This window comes from Lissotriton vulgaris, chromosome 7 (genome assembly GCF_964263255.1).
Source record: "Lissotriton vulgaris chromosome 7, aLisVul1.2, whole genome shotgun sequence".
In the NCBI taxonomy this organism is placed as follows: domain Eukaryota; kingdom Metazoa; phylum Chordata; class Amphibia; order Caudata; family Salamandridae; genus Lissotriton; species Lissotriton vulgaris.
The window spans coordinates 14365540-14386465 of record NC_141695.1 but is presented as its reverse complement, the minus strand read 5'-3'; the positions used below and the strand labels follow the sequence as shown (position 1 = coordinate 14386465).

The 20926-nt window shown below is 48.2% G+C and overlaps 1 pseudogene across 1 annotated transcript; it reads left to right on the top strand.

Annotated features, from left to right (window-relative positions):
- Nucleotides 1–7523: 7523 nt before the first annotated feature.
- Nucleotides 7524–19821, top strand: LOC147700524 (uncharacterized; annotated as a pseudogene). The gene is made up of 2 exons (XR_015297388.1): nt 7524–7584; nt 17325–19821. The product of XR_015297388.1 is annotated as an uncharacterized LOC147700524 (transcript).
- The last annotated feature ends 1105 nt before the right edge of the window (nt 19822–20926 follow it).

Genomic DNA, 20926 nt, shown 5'->3' with positions numbered 1-20926 from the left:
AGAAGAGTTCTCCCAGTATATTTTTAGGTTCAGAGGGGGGAGAAGAAAATAAGCCAAGCACAGAAAGTACCTCTGATTAGACCTATATTACTTTGTCACAGGAATTTATCGAAAAAGTTTTGTAAAGATGGATGCTATAGAGAAAGAAAAAGGCTTTTAGTAACTTTAAAGACATTATTTTATTATTTTTCTTTTTATCTTTTTTGTTTTTTCAATTTGACTGTTTATACATAAATACAATTTATTTTGTCACATGAAAACATAATCATAAATAACAAGCTTTCAAAAGAATTTTTGTAGATTTCATAAAGTGCAGTTGAAGCGAAACACCCCTAGCAATTTATCATATCCTATTACCATTCATTCTCTCATACATACCTTACATACCTCTGCATTCACTACTTTTTGTAAAAACAAATATAGACAGATGAACAAAACTTTACATAAGAATAACCCAAACGTGTCTTAGGTGGACCACTGTAGATGTTAGGGACAGGGGTCCTACCACTTAATCATAAGCCGATCTATACATTGTTTTCCAATCAGTAAAACATTGTCCAGGTCCTTAGTATATACGGCCTACGTACGTTTCGGTGATGATAGATAGTTAAATCACCTTCTTCAGGGCCAAAGCAAAGGACTAACAATTATGGTAACACATATATACAAAAGTTAAAAAAGACGGGGAGTTTCTTCAATTTCTGAAAGGTAAGAAAAACATCTGTAAACATTTTTCCTGTATATATTAGTATCAGACAACAATTTATGCTAAACAATTTTATAATATAGCATCCTACTAATAAGATCGTCTATTAGATCAATCTATGTACAAACATCATGAACTTGACCTGCTATAGTATGAGATCTCATAAAGACTTTCTAAAGACAAAGTCTGCAAAGTAAAGGAATAAGAGATGACAAAAAGCTAGTAAGGTTGAGCAAAAGAACACCCAGTGAAGTCTGAGTAGTGGTAGACTAGGTATGATTATAATGCATAATGAAACCAGGGATGAAGTTTAGTTATCAAAGTGGTGAAAATAGCATAGGGAGTGCTAGGGTTGTAATATGAATATGAAATGTTACCTATTTATATGCGACTAGATCCTAGTTCTTCCACGAAGAGGACTTTAAAAGGAAACTTGATGCCACAGGTGAAGTAACATCTGAAAGTGGTATCAGACTTATTAGAGTTATGTTATTAGTTTAGCCAAACAAATAGAGATGTTGCCAAAAGTTCAGGAAAAATTACCTGAGTGTAAAAATAAGCTGTTGTAATCTTTAATTCCAGGGGTTGGGTAGGAACCAGGTAGAGCGTGTTGTTTAACGAATGAACTTTATATGGTGGCTTCTTCTCATATTTCTACATGAAAGAATTGTAATATCTGATATTACAGACCACATTAGCATATGGTGGGCATTTTAAATAAATATTAGTTGAATTCTAAATTTACCTGGTCATAGTTATATTCTTGTTCGAGGACCAGTTATTTGATTGAGTATCTTCTCACCATCTGAAAAGTGTAATCGAATAACACCATTTTTTATTTTACATTTGGAGGCATTGCCGGGGGTCAACTTATCATTGCAGAAAATGTAATCTGATATGATATCTATTTTTTCGGTTTGCAAAAACAGGATGGCACATTTATATAAAGAACCCATGTATCGTGTACTAATGGGGTTATCTATGCTAGTACTCTTATTACATAGCCTGGGTTCGAATATTTTCGGAATTGGCTATCCTGTCTTGTTCAAGAAAAAGCGCATCGTGTGTGCGCTCTAAATACGGTGTATTAATTATATGGGACATGCGATGCCTGAGAATACCGTGCAGACGTTTGAAACAATATGTGGATGGCAACTGAATAACACTTATAATACAACGTTAAAAAACGGCATGTATCCATATCTTTAGTATTAAATCTGTTTATTCAGAGCAAAATGTTCACCGACCTGTGCTCAAAGGCGCACCGGCCACTCCGTTACAATGCTTAGATGAAAACATAATGGGCACAGCGAACAGTCAGAATTATTAAACACAGCAAGCCGCCTACAACCCAGAAGGGCCGGCCGCGTCAAAAGATAGTGCAACGTGTCAGAAGCTGCAAGTAGCTAAGCCTCCAATTCAAGCCCCCAGCAACCCCCCCAAACAGCCCCCCCAACCCATCCACACTACCCCCCCCGTCCCATCCCCCACCCCCTTCTTGTCCGTCTTGTGATCCTCCCAAAACCCCAACCAGCCCAGCCATCCGCAAGGGACAGTTCCTAAATTTGTCCATTCTGAGCTCTACGCTTGCAAGTCTTCGTCCCACGCTCTGGTAGCGGGGTGTCCGCGAGGTGCAACAGTCTCAGGTATCGGGGACAACTCAGCTCCCTGAATTCCCCGGTGAGCAACGACAAGAATGGCCTCCAGTTATCTGCAAACTCCTCGCCCCGTCCGGCCGCCGTCAGGGACAGTTTCTCCATCCCCAAAACTGTCCAAAGTCTGTGTAGCCAGCCCAGATGAATAGGGGGCTGGGGGTCTTTCCATCGTGCTACAATGTTCTGTACCGCGGCACCCAGCGCTATGGCAATCAACCTCCCCTGCATGGATTTCAAGGGGTACATCAGTGCGTTCAGCAGACCAAGGAGGATATAGGCCGGGAACCTAGGGAGCTGGGTGTCTAAGTGTGCATCCACAAGGTCTAGAATGGTGTCCCAGTAATGCCGCAGCTTCGCGCAGTCCCAAAGTAGGTGTACGAGTGTACCCCGTTCTCCACATCCCCTCCAACACCGATCGCTGGTCTTGGGATCCCAGCGATGGAGACGCGCCGGTGTATGGTACCAGTACATGGCCACTTTAGTCAGGGTTTCGGTGAGGCCAGTGTGATAGGCCGAGTGTCTGGCCCTGTGGTAAATCCCTTCCCACTCTTTCCGCTTAAGCTGCCTCCCCGGGTCCTCCTCCCACCTGGCTTTCCCCGGATGGTAGGTGTATATGTGAGGGAGGAGCAAGTGTTGGTACAGGTCGGAAAGCAGTTTTTTCTCTGACTTGCGCGTGAGGAGCCATTTCTCATAGGAAGTAAGGAAACGCTGCGCCCCTGGCCGAACTGAAGGCTGAAGCACCCAGTGCCGTACCTGTAAATACAGGAGCCTGTCCGCCTCCTGGATCCCGTAGTCCTCCTTCACTTTCTGAAAAGAGAGGACGCCTTCCAAATTGAACATATGTCCTACCTCTCTACAGGGAGTGGACCTCCATGCTTTATAACGCTGTAGGTCAAGGCCCGGGGTGAAGTCGGGATTCCCGAAAATGGGCGTCAGCTGAGATGGGAACGAAGTGAGTTCACTCCGGACTGCCACTTGATCCCAAACCTTCATCACCGTGCTTGTGATGTAGGAAGCGTAGAGGTTGGGGGGCCTATGGCATCGCGGCAGTAAGGGTACACCCTGGAGCGGTCGACCGGCGACCGCCTGGTCCTGGAAGAGCCAGTGTTTGCTAGACTCCAGCTGGTACCATTCGACCAGGGTGCGCATCTGTGCCGCCTGAAAGTACAGTGTGAGATCTGGCATTCCCACGCCACTGTGTGCAGGGGGAGAGTCGCTATCCGCTGCTTGAAGCGGGGGCGCCGTCCATTCCAGATAAAGCATGTTAGATCCGCTTGCGTCTTCTGGAGCCCGCCCGTCGGGGGGCGCAGGGGCAGGGTCTGGAAGATGTATAAAATTTGTCGCAGAAGGGTCATCTTGACCGCTGCGATACGTCCAAGCCAGGAGAGTGTAAGGCGGTTCCACCTCCTCAACGTCTCAGTTATTTGTGCGCTCAACTTGGTGTAATTGGCTTCCGTTGTTCCCCGCACCGTCGGCGCCAGTAGAACCCCTAAATAGGGGACTGTGGAAGCGGACCACTGCAGAGCGAACTCAGCCTTGGCGTCTGCGAATACGTCGGGGGGCAGGGACACGTTCAGGGCCACTGACTTCCCAACATTGATTTTAAAGCCTGAAGCCTGCGCGAAGGAGTGTAATTCCACAAAAAGTGCTCGCAAAGACTGCATAGGGTCCATCAGGGAGAGCAGGACATCATCAGCATACAGGCTGATCTTGTGTGTGTCGCCTCCAAAGGGGATTCCCTTAATGCGCTGGTGATGTCTAACTCTCTGCGCCAGCGGCTCCATATAGAGCGCAAACAGGCGAGGGGAGAGTGGGCATTCCTGCCTGGTCCCCCTGGCTATCGGGAAGCGCAGGAGGTGTGGCCATTGACCCGTACCGTCGCGGTGGGCTGACGATAGCAATTAAATATCCGATTCTGGGTAATCTCTCCGAGGCCGAATCTCTGGAGCGTCTGGTCAAGGTAAGGCCAGTGCACCCTGTCGAATGCTTTTTCAGCATCAATCGCCAGGAGCATGCATCCCGGTCTCGTGCGTGAGCGCGCCTCAAGAAGATGGGGGACGCGTCTGGTGTTGTCACTCGTCTGCCGCTGAGGGATAAAGCCCGCCTGGTCGGGTTCGACAAGTTGTTGCATGTACGGCGCCAGACGGCTCGTGAGAATACCTGTGTAGAGCTTAAGGTCTACATTCAGTAGCGAAATCGGTCTATAGGATCCGCACTGAGTGGGGTCCTTACCGGCCTTGTGAATCACCGATATCGCTGCCTCTAGCAGATCTGGGTGGATAGCCCCGGCTTGATCGAAGGTGTTGAAGAGGTCCCTCAACAGGGGGGCCACCTGTTGGCAGAAGGTCTTATAAAAGGCCGCTGTGAAACCATCGGGCCCGGGGATTTCCCCAATTTGAGACGGGAAATCGCGGAGATGACCTCTTCCAGACCTATGGGTCTGTCGAGGAACTGGGACTGTGCTTCAGTCAATGACGGGAGAATTGCCCCGTCTAAGTACTCACCGCTGCCTTTCACACTTAGCCCATCCGCTTCATACAGATCAGTGTAGAAGGACCCGAACGATGCTGCAATGGCAGCGTCCTCGGCCAGCATGTCGCCCTGGGCATTCCGGATGGAGTGGACATGCCTCTGTTGCCGCTGTTCTCTCAGCTTACATGCCAACAGTCTCCCGCATCGGTCCCCCCCCCCCGGTGTAGTAGGCATGCTTCAGGCGGATAGCCGCGAATTCCGCGACGTCCTGGTTGAGTGCGGCGAGCATCTTCCATTCTATGCACAGCTGGCACCACGCCCTAGCCGCTCCGGTGCACTGGTGTAGTTGCTCAAGTTCCCGTACGCGCTGTGTGAGTTCAGCCCTTTTCTGCACGCGCTCCCTATTGTTGGCCACCGCCAGGGAAATAAACTCGCCCCTGAGGACTGCTTTTAGTGTAGCCCACTGTGTCGCTTTGGTGGTACTACCATTGGCATTATGTGCTGGGGATTGACTGATTGCTGCTTTGATCTTCTCCACAGTGGAAGGGCACCGCAGCAAACCGTCGTGGAGGTGCCAGTGTCGCTGCGGGTTGGGCCTATCGGGCACGAAGAAGGATGCTGAGATCGGTGAGTGGTCTGAGAGTGAGGCTGGGTGTATCTCTACCCCGCGCACGCGAGACGACAGTTGAGCAGAGCATAGCAGGTAGTCCAGCCGTGCGTAAGACTTATGGGCTGCCGAGTAGTGTGTATATGCCGTGTTATGTGGGTGCAAGTGTCTCCACAGATTCGTAAGACCCAGATCTGCAAGCTGCGCGTTGCCCTCTGCTGATAACGCCCCCACCTGTCCCACCCTCTGGTTGGAGCGATCGGTGATATTGTGGAATACCAGATTCAGGTCTCCCCCCAGTAACAGGTGTTGGTGTGTGTTGGCTGTGGCGGTTTCAAGTGCAGAGTGCAGAAATCTTTCTTGCCCTTCATTAAGGGCGTATATGGACCCTATGAGTAGTGTCTGACCTGCCACCTGAAAGCTAAGGAGTAGCAGTCTGCCTTTGACCTCCGCTTCCCTCTGCAGCACTCGCCCCTTGAAGGACCGTGCCACCAGTATGGCCACCCCAGCTACTTTCTTGGACGCGGAAGAGAAATGTTGCACCGGGAAGGCGCGAGACCTAAGCCTGTGGTGGTCCTTAGATAGCAAGTGCGTCTCCTGAAGGAGGCAGACGTCCGCCTGTGAGCGCTCTAACAGGGAAAGGATTGCCCTGCGCTTATTGGGGCTATTAAGTCCCCTGACATTCAGGGAGAGGATAGTCAGTGGAGGCATACTACCAGATGTGGAGTGCGTGCGAGTTCTCGTGCAGAGCGTAGCTGAGGCTTGAGAGATAAAGGTGCTAGGAAGCCTTCAGATTCGGCAGACAAGAAGGTTCCCCCCCCATCCTCCCCCCTCCCGTCCCTCCAAAAGTCAGACCCGCCCTAACCCCAACCGTCATGACCCACTCAACCCAACCCGCCTGGAACCACCCGCTCTTTCCCCCCACTTCCCCCAACTGAAACCAAACTTGAAACCAATGAAAATCAACCATTGTCCCGGTCCCGGTGATTATACCAGTCCGTAGAATGTCTCTGCAGGGAACGTGGCAGTGGCGGCGCCACCCCGGCCCCCGACCCCCCCTCCCGTCAAGGCAATGTGTGATGTGCAACCCCTAGCTTACTGCTCAAGGAGGAATGGCAGTGTCCCTCTCCACCTCCTCGACCGCTGCTGCTTGTTCCTGGGCAATGGTCGCGGGGTCTGCCAGTCATCCCGATTGCGATGCGTCGCTCCGTTTTGGGAGCCATGGGGCGATCCCTCCTCCGTGTCCGAGGGGTCTGGCAGGTCGATGCCCAAGAGGGCGCAGGTGTCTCTGAGGGAGCGAAGTTGGTGCAGCTTTCCCTGCCATTTGAAGATGATCCGAAACGGGTGTCCCCAGGAGTACGGTATCTCCTTCTCGCGCAGAAAGGCCGTCACAACTTTAAATTTCAAAGAGAACGGAGCTCCTCTAAGTTTTAGCCTGCTAGCGTAATACTAAGTGCTTTTTTCCGTGTTAGCAGCACACGTTAATGGCAACACAGGCACCATCGTTGTCCTTGTAATGCTGAACTAGGCAGTGCACTTTTATTACCTCCTCAGGATAGGTTTTAACACCTTAACACAGTGCATAAATGCGTAACTTTTTCATAATATGTACTGATGTCGACAGGTACCCCCTGGTGCATTTATCGGCAACGTGCCTACGCGCAGTTACTAACATTAATTTAAAGATATGGATACATGCCGTTTTTTAACGTTGTATTATAAGTGTTATTCAGTTGCCATCCACATATTGTTTCGAACGTCTGCACGGTATTCCCAGGCATCGCATGTCCCATATAATTAATACACCGTATTTAGAGCGCACACACGATGCGCTTTTTCTTGAACAAGACAAGATAGCCAATTCTGACAATATTCGAACCCAGGTTATGTAATAAGAGTACTAGCATAGATAACCCCATTAGTACACGATATATGGGTTCTTTATATAAATGTGTCATCCTGTTTTTGCAAACCGAAAAAATAGAAATCATATCAGATTACATTTTGTGCAATGATAAGTTGACCCCACGGCAATGCCTCCAAATGTAAAATAAAAAATTGTGTTATTCGATTACACTTTTCAGATGGTGAGAAGATACTCAATCAAATAACTGGTCCTCGAACAAGAATATAACTATGACCAGGTAAATTTAGAATTCAACTAATATTTATTTAAAATGCCCACCATATGCTAATGTGGTCTGTAATATCAGATATTACAATTCTTTCATGTAGAAATATGAGAAGAAGCCACCATATAAAGATCATTAATTAAACAACACGTTCTACCTGGTTCTTACCCAACCCCTGGAATTAAAGATTACAACAGCTTATTTTTACACTCAGGTAATTTTTCCTGAACTTTTGGCAACATCTCTATTTGTTTGGCTAAACTAATAACATAACTCTAATAAGTCTGATACCACTTTCAGATGTTACTTCACCTGTGGCATCAAGTTTCCTTTTAAAGTCCACTTTGTGGAAGAACTAGGATCTAGTCGCATGTAAATAGGTAACATTTCATATTCATATTACAACCCTAGCACACCCTATGACCACTGTGCCTGTAACAAGGCCGGGTCACCCCTCCTGCTCCTGACGCCGATTTCCTGCCTGTAGCTGACCCCGAGCGACCCAGCCGCCGCTGAGCCACCCGCCTGCCTGCACAGATTTCCCGCCGCTGCCTCCCTGCGGCCCCGCCCACCACCAGCCCATTCGCCGCCCCGCTCCCGCCACCCAGCTGACCCGCCCTCCCGGCTCCTTACTTAAGGGGACCGCAGTTGCCAGTGCTGGAGTGACCACTGTGCCTGTAACAAGGCCGGGTCACCCCTCCTGCTCCTGACGCCGATTTCCTGCCTGTAGCTGACCCCGAGCGACTCAGCCGCCGCTGAGCCGCCCGCCTGCCTGCACAGATTTCCCGCCGCTGCCTCCCTGCGGCCCCGCCCAGCACCAGCCCATTCGCCGCCCCGCTCCCGCCACCCAGCTGACCCGCCCTCCCGGCTCCTTACTTAAGGGGACTGCAGTTGCCAGTGCTGGAGTGACCACTGTGCCTGTAACAAGGCCGGGTCACCCCTCCTGCTCCTAACGCCGATTTCCTGCCTGTAGCTGACCCCGAGCGACCCAGCCGCCGCTGAGCCGCCCGCCTGCCTGCACAGATTTCCCGCCGCTGCCTCCCTGCGGCCCCGCCCACCACCAGCCCATTCGCCGCCCCGCTCCCGCCACCCTGCTGACCGGCCCTCCTGGCTCCTTACTTATGACGCCCCCAGAGCGACCGCGCAGCGGACGCGCGCAGCGGGAGCACCGATTGAGCTCCGAAGGTGTGCCAAAGGTAAGCCCGTCTGCGTCCGTCCGCGCCCAGCGCCAGACCCCCTGGCCCCCAAAGACACCAGCCTACCCGCCGGACCTACGACGCCACCAAACTCCACGCCCTCAACGCCAGCCGGATCCCTGGATGCTACCGAGCCACACCGAACGCACCCACGGACCCTTCAGCTGCCACTCCTGCAAGTTCACCTGCATCCGGACCTGCACGGCACCAGCACCCACCAAACCGAGCACCAGCAGCAACCACCTGGAGTGCATCCTGCTCAACACTCGCTCCGTCCACAGACACTCCGTCCAACTCTGGAACCTGATCGACACTACATCTCCACACGTCGCCTTCCTCACGGAAACCTGGATGAACGCCTCCTCAGCGACCGACATCGCCATCGCCATCCCGGACGGATACAAGATCACCCGGAGGGACCGAGTCAACCAGACCGGAGGAGGCATCGCCATCGTCCACAAGAACACCATCCGCATCACGACCAACACTGACGACACCCTCACAACTACCGAACACCTGCACTTCCAGATCCACACCGACCCCAAGACCACCCTCAGAGGCACCCTCATCTACAGACCCCTGGGACCACTCACACAATTCAGCGAAGACATCGCTGACTTCATCAGCCCGCACGCCCTCCCCTCCGCTGACTATTTCCTCCTCGGGGACCTCAACTTTCACCTGGAGAACAACAACGACCGCAACACCACCACCCTGCTGGACAACCTCGACAACCTCGGTCTCAAGCAGCTGGTGATCTCCCCCACCCACTACGCCAGACACACACTCAACCCCATCTTGTCATCCAGCAAGCACATCGCCTTCAGCCACGCCACCGGACTCCACTGGACGGACCACAGCTGCGTCCACTTCAGCTTCAGAAAGAACACGATCCACCACCACCAGAGCAGGTCGCACGCAGAAACTGGAACAAGATCACAGCCGACCAGCTCACCGCAGCCCTGAGCCAAGATCCCCCCGCCAGCTCTGCGAACCCCAGCCAGGCCGCCAACAACCTCACGAAGTGGATCAGCAACTGCGCAGACGACCTCGCCCCACTGAGGACCCCGCCCAGCAGACCCGGCAGTAAGAAAGCACCCTGGTTCATCGAAGAACTCAAGAGCTCCAAGAAGAACTGCCGTGCCCTCGAGCGAGCCTGGCGCAGAGACCCTACATCAGACAACATGACCACCCTCAAACTCGCAACCCGAAAACACCACCAACTGATCCATACCACCAAGAGAACCGCATTCAAGGAACGACTGGACAACAACGCACACAACAGCAAGGAACTCTTCAACATCGTCAAAGAGCTCTCCAATCCCAACGCCGGAAACAACGACATCACCCCATCACAAGACCTCTGCAACTCCCTCGCCTCCTACTTCCACAACAAGATCGCAGACATACATAACAGCTTCAGCACACAACCGACGCACCAACGACCCCCACCACCACCCTCCGCGCCTGGACCCCGATCACCACCGAAGACACCATCCGCACGATGAACTCCATCCACTCCGGATCCCCAACTGACCCCTGCCCTCACCACGTCTTCAACAAAGCCGACGCTGTCATCGCACCCCACCTGCGGGACATCATCAACACCTCCTTCGACACCGCTACCTTCCCAGAGAGCTGGAAGCACGCTAAACTCAGCGCTCTACTGAAGAAACCATCAGCAGACCCCACCGAACTCAAAAACTACCGCCCCATCTCTCTCCTCCCGCTTCCGGTCAAAGTCATTGAGAAGACCGTCAACAAGCAGCTGGCCGCCTTCCTCGAGACAAACGGATCCCTCGACCTCTCGCAGTCCGGCTTCCGGGCCAACCACAGCACCGAGACCGCCCTCATCGCAGCCACCGATGACATCCGAGCCCTGCTCAACAACGGGGAAACTGCGGCCCTCATCCTCCTGGACCTCTCCGCGGCATTCAACACTGTCTGCCACCGCACCCTAGTGCAGCGCCTCAGCAACGTCGGAATCCAAGAGAAGGCACTAGAATGGATCATCTCCTTCCTCGCCGGAAGGACACAGAGAGTCCGCCTCCCCCCGTTCAGATCAGAAGCCACCGAAGTCATCTGCGGCGTCCCTCAAGGCTCCTCGCTCAGCCCCACCCTCTTCAACGTCTACATGCGCCCCCTCGCGGCCGTCGCACGCCAACACAACCTCAACATCATCTCTTACGCCGACAACACCGAGCTGATCCTCTCCCTCACCAACGACCCCGCCACCGTCAAAGCCAACCTACACGAAGGGATGACAGACGTAGCCGAGTGGATGATGAACGGCCGCCTGAAACTGAACTCAGACAAGACGGAAGTCCTCATCCTGGGCTCCTCACCCTCCGCCTGGGATGACTCCTGGTGGCCCACCGCCCTGGGCAGCGCACCCAAACCCGCAGACCACGCACGCAACCTGGGCTTCATCCTGGACTCCTCCCTCTCCATGACCAGACAAGTCAACGCCGTCTCCTCGTCAGGCTTCAACATCCTGCGCATGCTTCGTAAGATCTTCCGGTGGATCCCCACCGAGACCAGGAAGACGGTCACCCAGGCCCTCGTCACCAGCCGCCTAGACTACGGCAACTCCCTCTACGCCGGAACCACCGCCAAACTCCAGAGGAGACTCCAGAGGAGACTCCAGCGGATCCAGAACGCCTCAGCAAGGCTCATCCTAGACATCCCCCGACACAGCCACATTTCCGGACACCTGAGAGACCTGCACTGGCTCCTGGTCAACAAGAGAATCACCTTCCGTCTCCTCACCCACGCACACAAAACCCTACACAACCAAGGCCCAAGATACCTCAACAGCCGCCTCAACTTTACACCCCCACACGCCAGCTTCGATCGACCAACCACACCCTCGCCGCCGTCCCCCGCATCCGAAGAGCCACCACTGGAGGAAGGTCCTTCTCCTACCTGGCCGCCAAGACCTGGGACTCCCTCCCGACCCACCTCCGCCTGACCCAAGACCACCTCGCCTTCAGGAAGCAGCTCAAGACCTGGCTGTTCGAGCAGTAGCGGACCCCCCCCACCCCGCCCCAAGCGCCTTGAGACCCTCCAGGTGAGTAGTGCGCTATATAAATGCTTTGATTGATTGATTGATTGATTATGCTATTTTCACCACTTTGATATCTAAACTTCATCCCTGGTTTCATTATGCATTATAATCATACCTAGTCTACCACTACTCAGACTTCACTGGGTGTTCTTTTGCTCAACCTTACTAGCTTTTTGGCTTTTTGTCATCTCTTATTCCTTTACTTTGCAGACTTTGTCTTTAGAAAGTCTTTATGAGATCTCATACCATAGCAGGTCAAATTCATGATGTTTGTACATAGATTGATCTAATAGACGATCTTATTAGTAGGATGCTATATTATAAAACTGTTTAGCATAAATTGTTGTCTGATACTAATATATATAGCAAAAATGTTTACAGATGTTTTTCTTACCTTTCAGAAATTGAAGAAACGAAACTCCTCGTCTTTTTTAACTTTTGTATATATGTGTTACCATAATTGTTAGTCCTTTGCTTTGGCCCTGAAGAAGGTGATTTAACTATCTATCATCACCGAAACGTACGTAGGCCGTATATACTAAGGACCTGGACAATGTTTTGCTGATTGGAAAACAATGTATAGATCGGCTTATGATTAAGTGGTAGGACCCCTGTCCCTTACATCTACAGTGGTCCACCTTAGACACTTTTGGGTTATTCTTATGTAAAGTTTTGTTCATCTGTCTATATTTGTTTTTAGAAAAAGTAGTGAATGCAGAGGTATGTAAGGTATGTATGAGAGAATGAATGGTAATAGGATATGATAAATTGCTAGGGGTGTTTCGCTTCAACTGCACTTTATGAAATCTACAAAAATTCTTTTGAAAGCTTGTTATTTATGATTATGTTTTCATGTGACAAAATAAATTGTATTTATGTATAAACAGTCAAATTGAAAAAACAAAAAAGATAAAAAGAAAAATAATAAAATAATGTCTTTAAAGTTACTAAAAGCCTTTTTCTTTCTCTATAGCATCCATCTTTACAAAACTTTTTCGATAAATTCCTGTGACAAAGTAATATAGGTCTAATCAGAGGTACTTTCTGTGCTTGGATCAAGTCAGCCTTAGCCATACTCCCAGTACATTTCAGGTTGTAGTTGGAGGGAACTGTCTGCACTCTCTGGCTTCAAGTGTATTTAGAGGAATACCAGTTGTGTTATTCCTAGTTTTTGCTATTTTGGCCCCATTTTTGTTGCTCTACAATGGATGTTCCACCTCGATGCCAAATGGTGATGAATCTGCCACATGTCTTGCTGTGTTGTGAATGCATAATACAGTAATTTGGAATGTTTTTACTCCAGGAACTGAACGCGACCTGGTCTTTGTCATCCAGACCCGTGTAGTTAGAATGTGGACTCCCTGTGTACTGCTGTCTGTTGAGCCTGTTCGCATGTACGCTGAACTTATGTCTGGCTACTCAATTGGTTCAATCTATGGGTATGGATCTGCATTAGTCCATTGAGGACCCACCTTCAGTGCTGTCCTATGAGGCTGCCATTGCTGCTCGATGCGTACTTTGAGCCTTTGCTTCTGGCCGATATGGATGCTTCAGCTCCTGGATTATTGGGATCTGGCTCTAATGTTGCAGTTTCACTACCAGGTGCCATGCCTTCAGCATCTGCTGAGTTGGCTGGAATTTGCTTCTCAGGCCACTGTGGATCGGTCATCTGCAGATGCAATCAATCAATCATATCATTTGTAAAGCGCACTACTCACCCATGAGGGTCTCAAGGCGCTGGGGTGGGGAATGCTGCTACTGCTCGAAAAGCCAGGTCTTGAGGAGTTTTCTGAAGGTCAACAGGTCTTGGGTCTCCCGTAGGTGGATGGGGAGGGTGTTGGCGGATAGGTGGGAGAACAATCTGCTGCCGGAGGTCGCTCTTCAGAAGCGGGGGAATGTGGCGAGGGCGAGGTCGGCGGAGCGGAGTTGGCGGGTGGGGGCGTAGAAGCTGAGTCGTCTTTTGAGGTACGTTGGTCTGGTGTCATGGAGTGCCTTGTGTGCGTGGGTGAGGAGCTTGAAGGTTATCTTCTTGTTGACCAGGAGCCAGTGCAGGTCACTCAGGTGGGTTGTGATGTGGCTGCAGCGAGGGATGTCGAGGATCAGGCGTGCGGAGGCACTCTGGATGCGTTGGTGCCGTTTCTGGAGTTTGGCTGAGGCTCCTGCGTAGAAAGTTTCCATAGTCCAACCTGCTGCTGACGAGGACCTGTGTGACCGTTCTTTCAGTGGGGATCTACTTGTAGATCCTGCGAAGCATGTTGAAGCAGGAGGAGGAGACGCAGGTTCTTTATTTACTCTAGACATGGAAACTCCTCAGGAGCCTACAAGATTTTGATTTCGCCCCTTGTGTTTACGCAATTGACTTATTTTTTTAGATTTTATTGGCTTATTAATTGGCATGTTTTTAATATGGCTTTCAGCTGCTTCTATTATTGAAGTGCATTTGCTTTTTTACATATATATTTATAGCTTTTACGGTTGCACTCAGTTTGAGCTAATTCTTTCACCGCCAAAGGGAGGGTGTGGTGAAGCACAACAGGGTCCACGTAGAGCCTCCATTTTAGATTGCATGTTTTAACTTGGCATCTCTTTCTGATAGTGACTTTAACTTGGTTTTAGACTCATGTGATGTACTGAGAAGGCAATGTACATGAAGCCTATTCGTTGTACGTTTTTATGGCATGTATTCTGTAAACTCAGGCCAAGGCTAGGAGCACAGAACGCGATTCCCTTGTATCATGATTGTCTTTTGGCAACAGCTCCGAAATTGCAGACATATCATCGCATCATATCATCGCATCAGCTCTGCACCTCTGACACAATGTAAGCTGACCAGTGCTTTCACAATGAATATTGCCTCTGTACTACATTTGGCAGAGAAGCACGTCTGCTGGTGTTATCCTGGAACCTACACTGTGACTGAGATGCAGCCCTGCTGACTGAGACCTGCATCCTGCGAGGGACGATACCCTGAACGACACCAGACTGGCTCTTTGGTACATCTTACCCAGGTATGGGGGTTAGGCCATCGTAATTGATCTGGCAGAGGGTACTCCCACTATGCAGTCAATAGTGTAGGTAGGAATACATTTTTGTTTCATGTGCCTAATTTTCACAGCTCATGCTTTTTATACAAGAATTTGATTTAGCTCTAAATGTTTGAAAATACATTTTCGTCTCTTTCTTGTACCTTACCATGGGCATGCAAAGTAACAACATAACGGTAGATCTGTTTCCATGATTTCCTTGTGGGATTCTCCCCCCAATCACATTCCCAAGGGTGGAGATTCCTATCAGAGTCCAGTGGTCAAAACTATGGGTGTTCCTATCTCCCAGAGCATACCACCCACCACAAAGGTGTGGCCTTGGTCACCCACCCCCTCCACCCCAGATATGCCTTAGTCCTGCCCCAGGCTAACAGCGCCGCTCAGGACGGGCCCCGTATCTCAGATCTGGACTCGCCGATTTAAGAGAGGTGTCTCCAAGAGTGGCTCTTCATAAAGCGCTTCTCAGGATGCACCATGGAGTCATCTCTTGGGCCATGGGCCCAATAATTTATTGCTTGGAACTGGGAGGCTCAATAGTATGCCCGAAAGTGGGGGAGAGTGACATAAAGTCCTGAAAGCATTCCTGGGAGGCTCACCATCCCACAGGTATTGCTTTATCTCCCTGTCCAACCTAGCAAAGAAGGATTCAGGGATCAGGAAGGGTGTTTATTTTGCATTGCATATAATATCTTGGGGAAGGTGATCATCATGAGGATGGCCGCCCTGCCTAGAATGCCAACTTTCTCCATCTGGCCATGTCCACCTGTAAGGCCCACGTTTGTGGTTCAAGGTTTTGCTCCCAGAAGACCTCTGGGTCCTGCGTTACAGAGATGCCCAGATATGTTAAGATGTCCGGGAAGACCTTTATTGATTCAGTGACTCATTTACCTGGTTCCATTGCCCCACTCTATAAAGTTTCAATTCGCCTCTGTTCACCCTGTATCCAGAGTATCCCCAAAGGCCTCCACCTTCTCAAGTAGGGGTCCCAAGTATGCGGCAGGATCAGTGATGTATAATAGGACATCATACATAAATAGAGATTGTTTCTCCATTTGCCACTGTGGCTCCTCCACTTCCTCCCCTGATGCCCTGATCAAGCTAGGGATTCCATACAAAGGGCAAACAGTAAGGAGAAAAGTGGACACCCCTGCCTCGTGCCCTGGCCTAAGGAGAATACGCCTGAGCTTGCCTCATTCCCATAGACTGCTGCTGTGGGGTCAGTGTACAGCAAAGTTGCCCGACTGCAGTATTGTGGACCAAAACTAAATCTTCTCAGTCGCAAAAAGGTCTGGCAAATAAATTGATACAAATTTCTTCTCCACGTCTGTAATGAGAAGTACCAGTGGAAAGGGGGCATCTTGCACCTCAGTTAGCCAGTAGTGTAGATGCCGGAGATTTTGTTGCATCGATCAGCCAGGCATAAAGCCTGTCTGATCCCTGTGTATCAGTGAGGTAATCTCTCCCGCTAGCCTGTGATCTGGGATTGTTGGCAATAATTTAGTCCGGACATTCAAGATGGAGTTTGGAGGATACAACCCAAAGTCATCACTCATCCTTGGGCTTGCACTCTTTATATGCTACTGCAATCACTGCATGTCGAAGGTCACAGGCTTTCTCATAAATCACTAGGAGGATAAATTATGGAGAAATGCAGTTAGGGTAAATTCCCGTCATTGATGGAATGCTGAGAGTCAAGGTTGATAATGTGGTGGTGCAGCGGTGTGAAAGAGAGAGAAACCAGGTGGTAGTCAAAGGGACTCTTCTTGTTTCTATGAGTTTCTGGGAGAAATGTTTACAGCAACATTTTGCTGATGATGTGCTTTTCATTCTTTTTGCTATGCTTGTTTTCTTTATAGATTTTATTTTTAGTATTTTGCTGAAAATATCAACCTAATTTTTGCTTTCATTATTTTTCTCTTGTTCCTCTTAAGTAGCAATGTCATGTAGTAGACCATCGCTTTCATGATCTTTCCTTCTTTGATTTTATTTTCTACGGAGAAATGTCACACAGTGTTCCATTATCCTGTTTTTCCTATCATGTAATGCCATCACTGTGCATGTTTACCTCCTGTATGATGCTTTAATGGGCTTAGCAGGTGCTAATCTGTGACTCCCCAATATTCCAGACAGTTGAAGGTTTTCCTACTTCTGTGTACACTGTGGTGGCTTGCTTTCTGTATCTTAGCAATAAAACCTACTCTCCTGACATCTACTTCACGTGAGAGGGAATATTACAGGTTCTCTAACAGTCCTTAAATCTCACAGGCACAAGGGTAGTAGACAGACTCAGGGCAGCTGTCGTTAATTAACGAAAAGCTTTTACTAGGTCATCAAGCCTTTTGATGCAACAAGACCAAATCAATTTGACATTAATTTCACAACTCTGTGCTTAAATATTTTGAAGGTGATTCTAAGAACTAAACCTGTTCTTGTTTCTTTCTACAGCACATCAATCAGCAAATGGCATAGTGAGCGATAAAAAGCCAGACACATGCTTCAATCCTGCAAAGATTTTAACTCACAAACTCGCAAAAAATAAAAAATACCAGCGAAGCCACACCAGGAATGTAACCTTCACCTGCAGTGAGTGTGGAAAACAAAGTATCAGTATGGCCCTTCTGGTGGAGCATCAAAGAGTCCACACAGGGACAAGACCTTATCCCTGCTCTGTGTGCGCTAAGAGCTTCAATAAAAAGCCAAGTCTTCTGTGGCACAAAATAACACACACACTATTGGGGCCATACCAGTGTCGTCCACGTGAAAAGAGCTCTGCTCGAAATACCACTTTTCAGACCTCTGAAGATGTACATGCAGGAGTGAGACTCAGTCACTGCAATGAGCGTGAAAGTAGTAGTGCACAAAATGAAAATCTTCTTCACCAAAGAATGCCCACAGGAGATAAGTTCTTTCATTGCGCTGAGTGTGAGAAAAACTTTGTTTCCAAGAGAACTCTCCGAATTCACAGAAGAATACACACAGGAGCAAGACTTTATCAATGCACTGATTGTAAAAAGAGCTTTAATCAAAAGGGGAGTCTTCTAAATCACCAGAGAATACACAGCGGAGTGAGGCCCTTTCAATGCACTGAATGTGAGAAGAGCTTCACGCAAAAGGTGCATCTACTATCTCACCAGAGAATACACACAGGAGTGAGTCCATTTCAATGCACTGAATGTGAGAAGAGCTTTACTCAAAAGGGGAGTCTTCTAAATCACCTAAGAATACACACTGGAGTGAGGCCTTTTCAATGCCCTGATTGTGAGAAGAGCTTTACTCAAAAGGGGAATCTTCTAACTCACCAGAGAAGACACCGAGGAGGGGGGCCTCATCGCTGCACTGAGTGTGAGAAGAGCTTTAGTGACAAGCGAACACTGCAAATGCACCAGAGAATACACTCAGGAGTAAGGCCTTTTCAGTGCACTGTGTGAGGAGCGCTTTACTCAAAATGGGCATCTTGTAAATCAACAGGGAATACACATATGATCAAGACCTTTTCAATGCACTAATTGTGAGAAGAGCTTTACTTAAAGGGGCATCTTGTAAATCACCAGAGTATACACTATGGAGCGCGGTCCCATCACTGCAGTGAGTCTGAGAAGAGGTTTGCTGAAAAGCAAACTCTATACCATTGCCAGGGAATACTAACAGGAATGAAAACCTTTCACTCCAGTGAGTCTTATAAATTGTCAGGGAAAATTCACAGTAGATAGACCTCATGCCAGTTAGTTTTAATATCACCTACCTCACATTTTGAGTTTTTTTCCTGCACTGCGCCTGCTACCCAACCAGTCTTACGCTCCTCATCTTTAGGATTTAGTACATCCTCCGCAGAATAAAAACCTAAAAACATCCCAAGCTCCTCCCTCACAGTTTGGAGGTTGTAGCCATTGGTGGATCTAGGAGTCTCCGCCAAGAGGAGAATCCCAGATGATGAAGCATGCCACCTTGGTGGGTGATGGGATTTTGTCCTAATTAAAAGACTCTCCCATTAGCTACTAGTTATGTTTGTTGTTGTCCCTCTTGATGCTGTCTCAGCATTTTAGACCCGAGGATTCTCTGTGTTTTGTATTAATGTTTGGGGAACTAGTCCTCGCTGGTCTGTCCTTTTCCCTTGGATCCCCCTCCCCCTTTTCTTAGTTCTCGCATCTTCTAAATCACCAGAGAACGTACGGAGGAGAGGCCTCCTCACTGCACAGATTTTTGGAAAACATTCACCCAAAAGTCAAATCTTCTGTATCACTAAAGAACACAGAGCAGACTAGGCATTTCAAAGCATTCGGCCTGAAAGAAAGGGTTTTTCAGTCATCCAGATTGAGGCAATAATTAGAGTTCGAACGATTAATGATTCATCAAGAAGCCACGTCAAGTAGCGGATCATTGGCCTACTGCAGAATTTCTTCTATAATAAATACCTTGGGATTTAGTTTTAGCTCACTTTGTGCCATAGGGTTAGTTTGAGATAGCACACCTATTTTAATCCATTTGTGAACTTCTTAATGTAATAAGGTAATGCATGCAGTATATTTGCTCAAAGCAACTATTTTGGTCTTGGCTAGAGGAAACACTGTAGAACATTGGTTCCCAAACGTTTTAGTACCGCAACCAACTTTTTACAACAGCTAACGTTTGTGACCCAGCTTTATTTAATGGAAATGCTTTGTGTGTTTCTTTACTGCACGTAAAGAACCGCGTCGTAGCACATGTCAATTACAGACTGCACATTTTCCATTGAACTGGCCACTAAATCTGCACAGACATACAGTTTTATTGACAAAACTACATAGTGCACAAATGATACCAAATGTTTATTTTAATATTTGTGTTCTTATGTGTGCTTTACTGGTTTATTATAGACTGAATAAAGATCTTATGTATTGATTAATTGAGTGAAAATTGGGTTTCAGTGAATATTTATCATTTGTGCATCACCAAGTAAAAATGTGTTGATTTGTTTTTATCCTGTTAAAATCACTGTTTTCAGCACACTTGAGATGAAAATTACAACAAATTGGGCCTAAGTTTTGTTTTTCTAACTGCTAAATGCATACAGTTCATTTAGAGGTGTTTACATTGTGTTGTATCTCACAAACAAACACCACCTAACAACCTTTTCTTTCACACGCCCTGTGCTCCAGGAAGATTGTCACATAATTCACTTTACAATCTCTCGATTTGCAGTCAGAGAAAGAGAAGTAAATATAAATCTCCATGTTAAATAAATAAAGCAGCCTAACATGTCATATGTGACCAGATAAACACAGAATTTAAAGGCATGTTTAGTTATTGAGGGAAAATGGACCACTTTTAACTACGTAGCCTGGGATTTTTATGGTGCTAATTGTCCTTCATAAAAAAAACCCTCATACACGCACGTAGATGGTACGGCGGCATATCTTGATTCTCAGCCGTTTACGTTGCGTTAGTGCATCATCATAGGGTCTTTTGTTTCGTTGTATGCCAACCTCCCCCCGGAGGTAACCACTGGATGCGTAGTAGTGTGCAGAGCAAATTGTTAAGTGCTCAAAAAATAGTAAATTAAAATTCTTTGGGTCATCTTCAGAAAATGAGTATTCATTAGAGAAAGATGTTCCAAGAAATATAAAAATAGGTGTGCAGTTTTAGATCAAGTTAATGGACCTCAACTTCTTTCTTCCCCCCCCCCATTTTTTGATTGAAAATATGTTTAGTTGTTGCTCAGACTTTTCTGACTCGCCAAAAATCAGGGTTGCAACCCTCAGGATGGGGCATGAGACTCTAGAAAGCAGTACTTTTATTTTAATGGGTAGTATATTTAATCCTAATGCTCAATTTGGACCCTTGATAGTTTGTGCAAATGTGTGCTAAGTCCACTGCCTGTGATGTGCAGAAGACAAACGTGTTCTGGGCCCTGTTCCTGCAGCTCCATATCGCACTTCTCTCTACCTGACAACTGTTAGTTATAATCTGTGACCCAGACCCCTCTCCTGGCCATGTAAGAACTGATCCTGCCTCAGGAGAAATGCATTGAATAGTAAACCCTGAATGCCCCCTGTTTCTCTCTGCTGTTG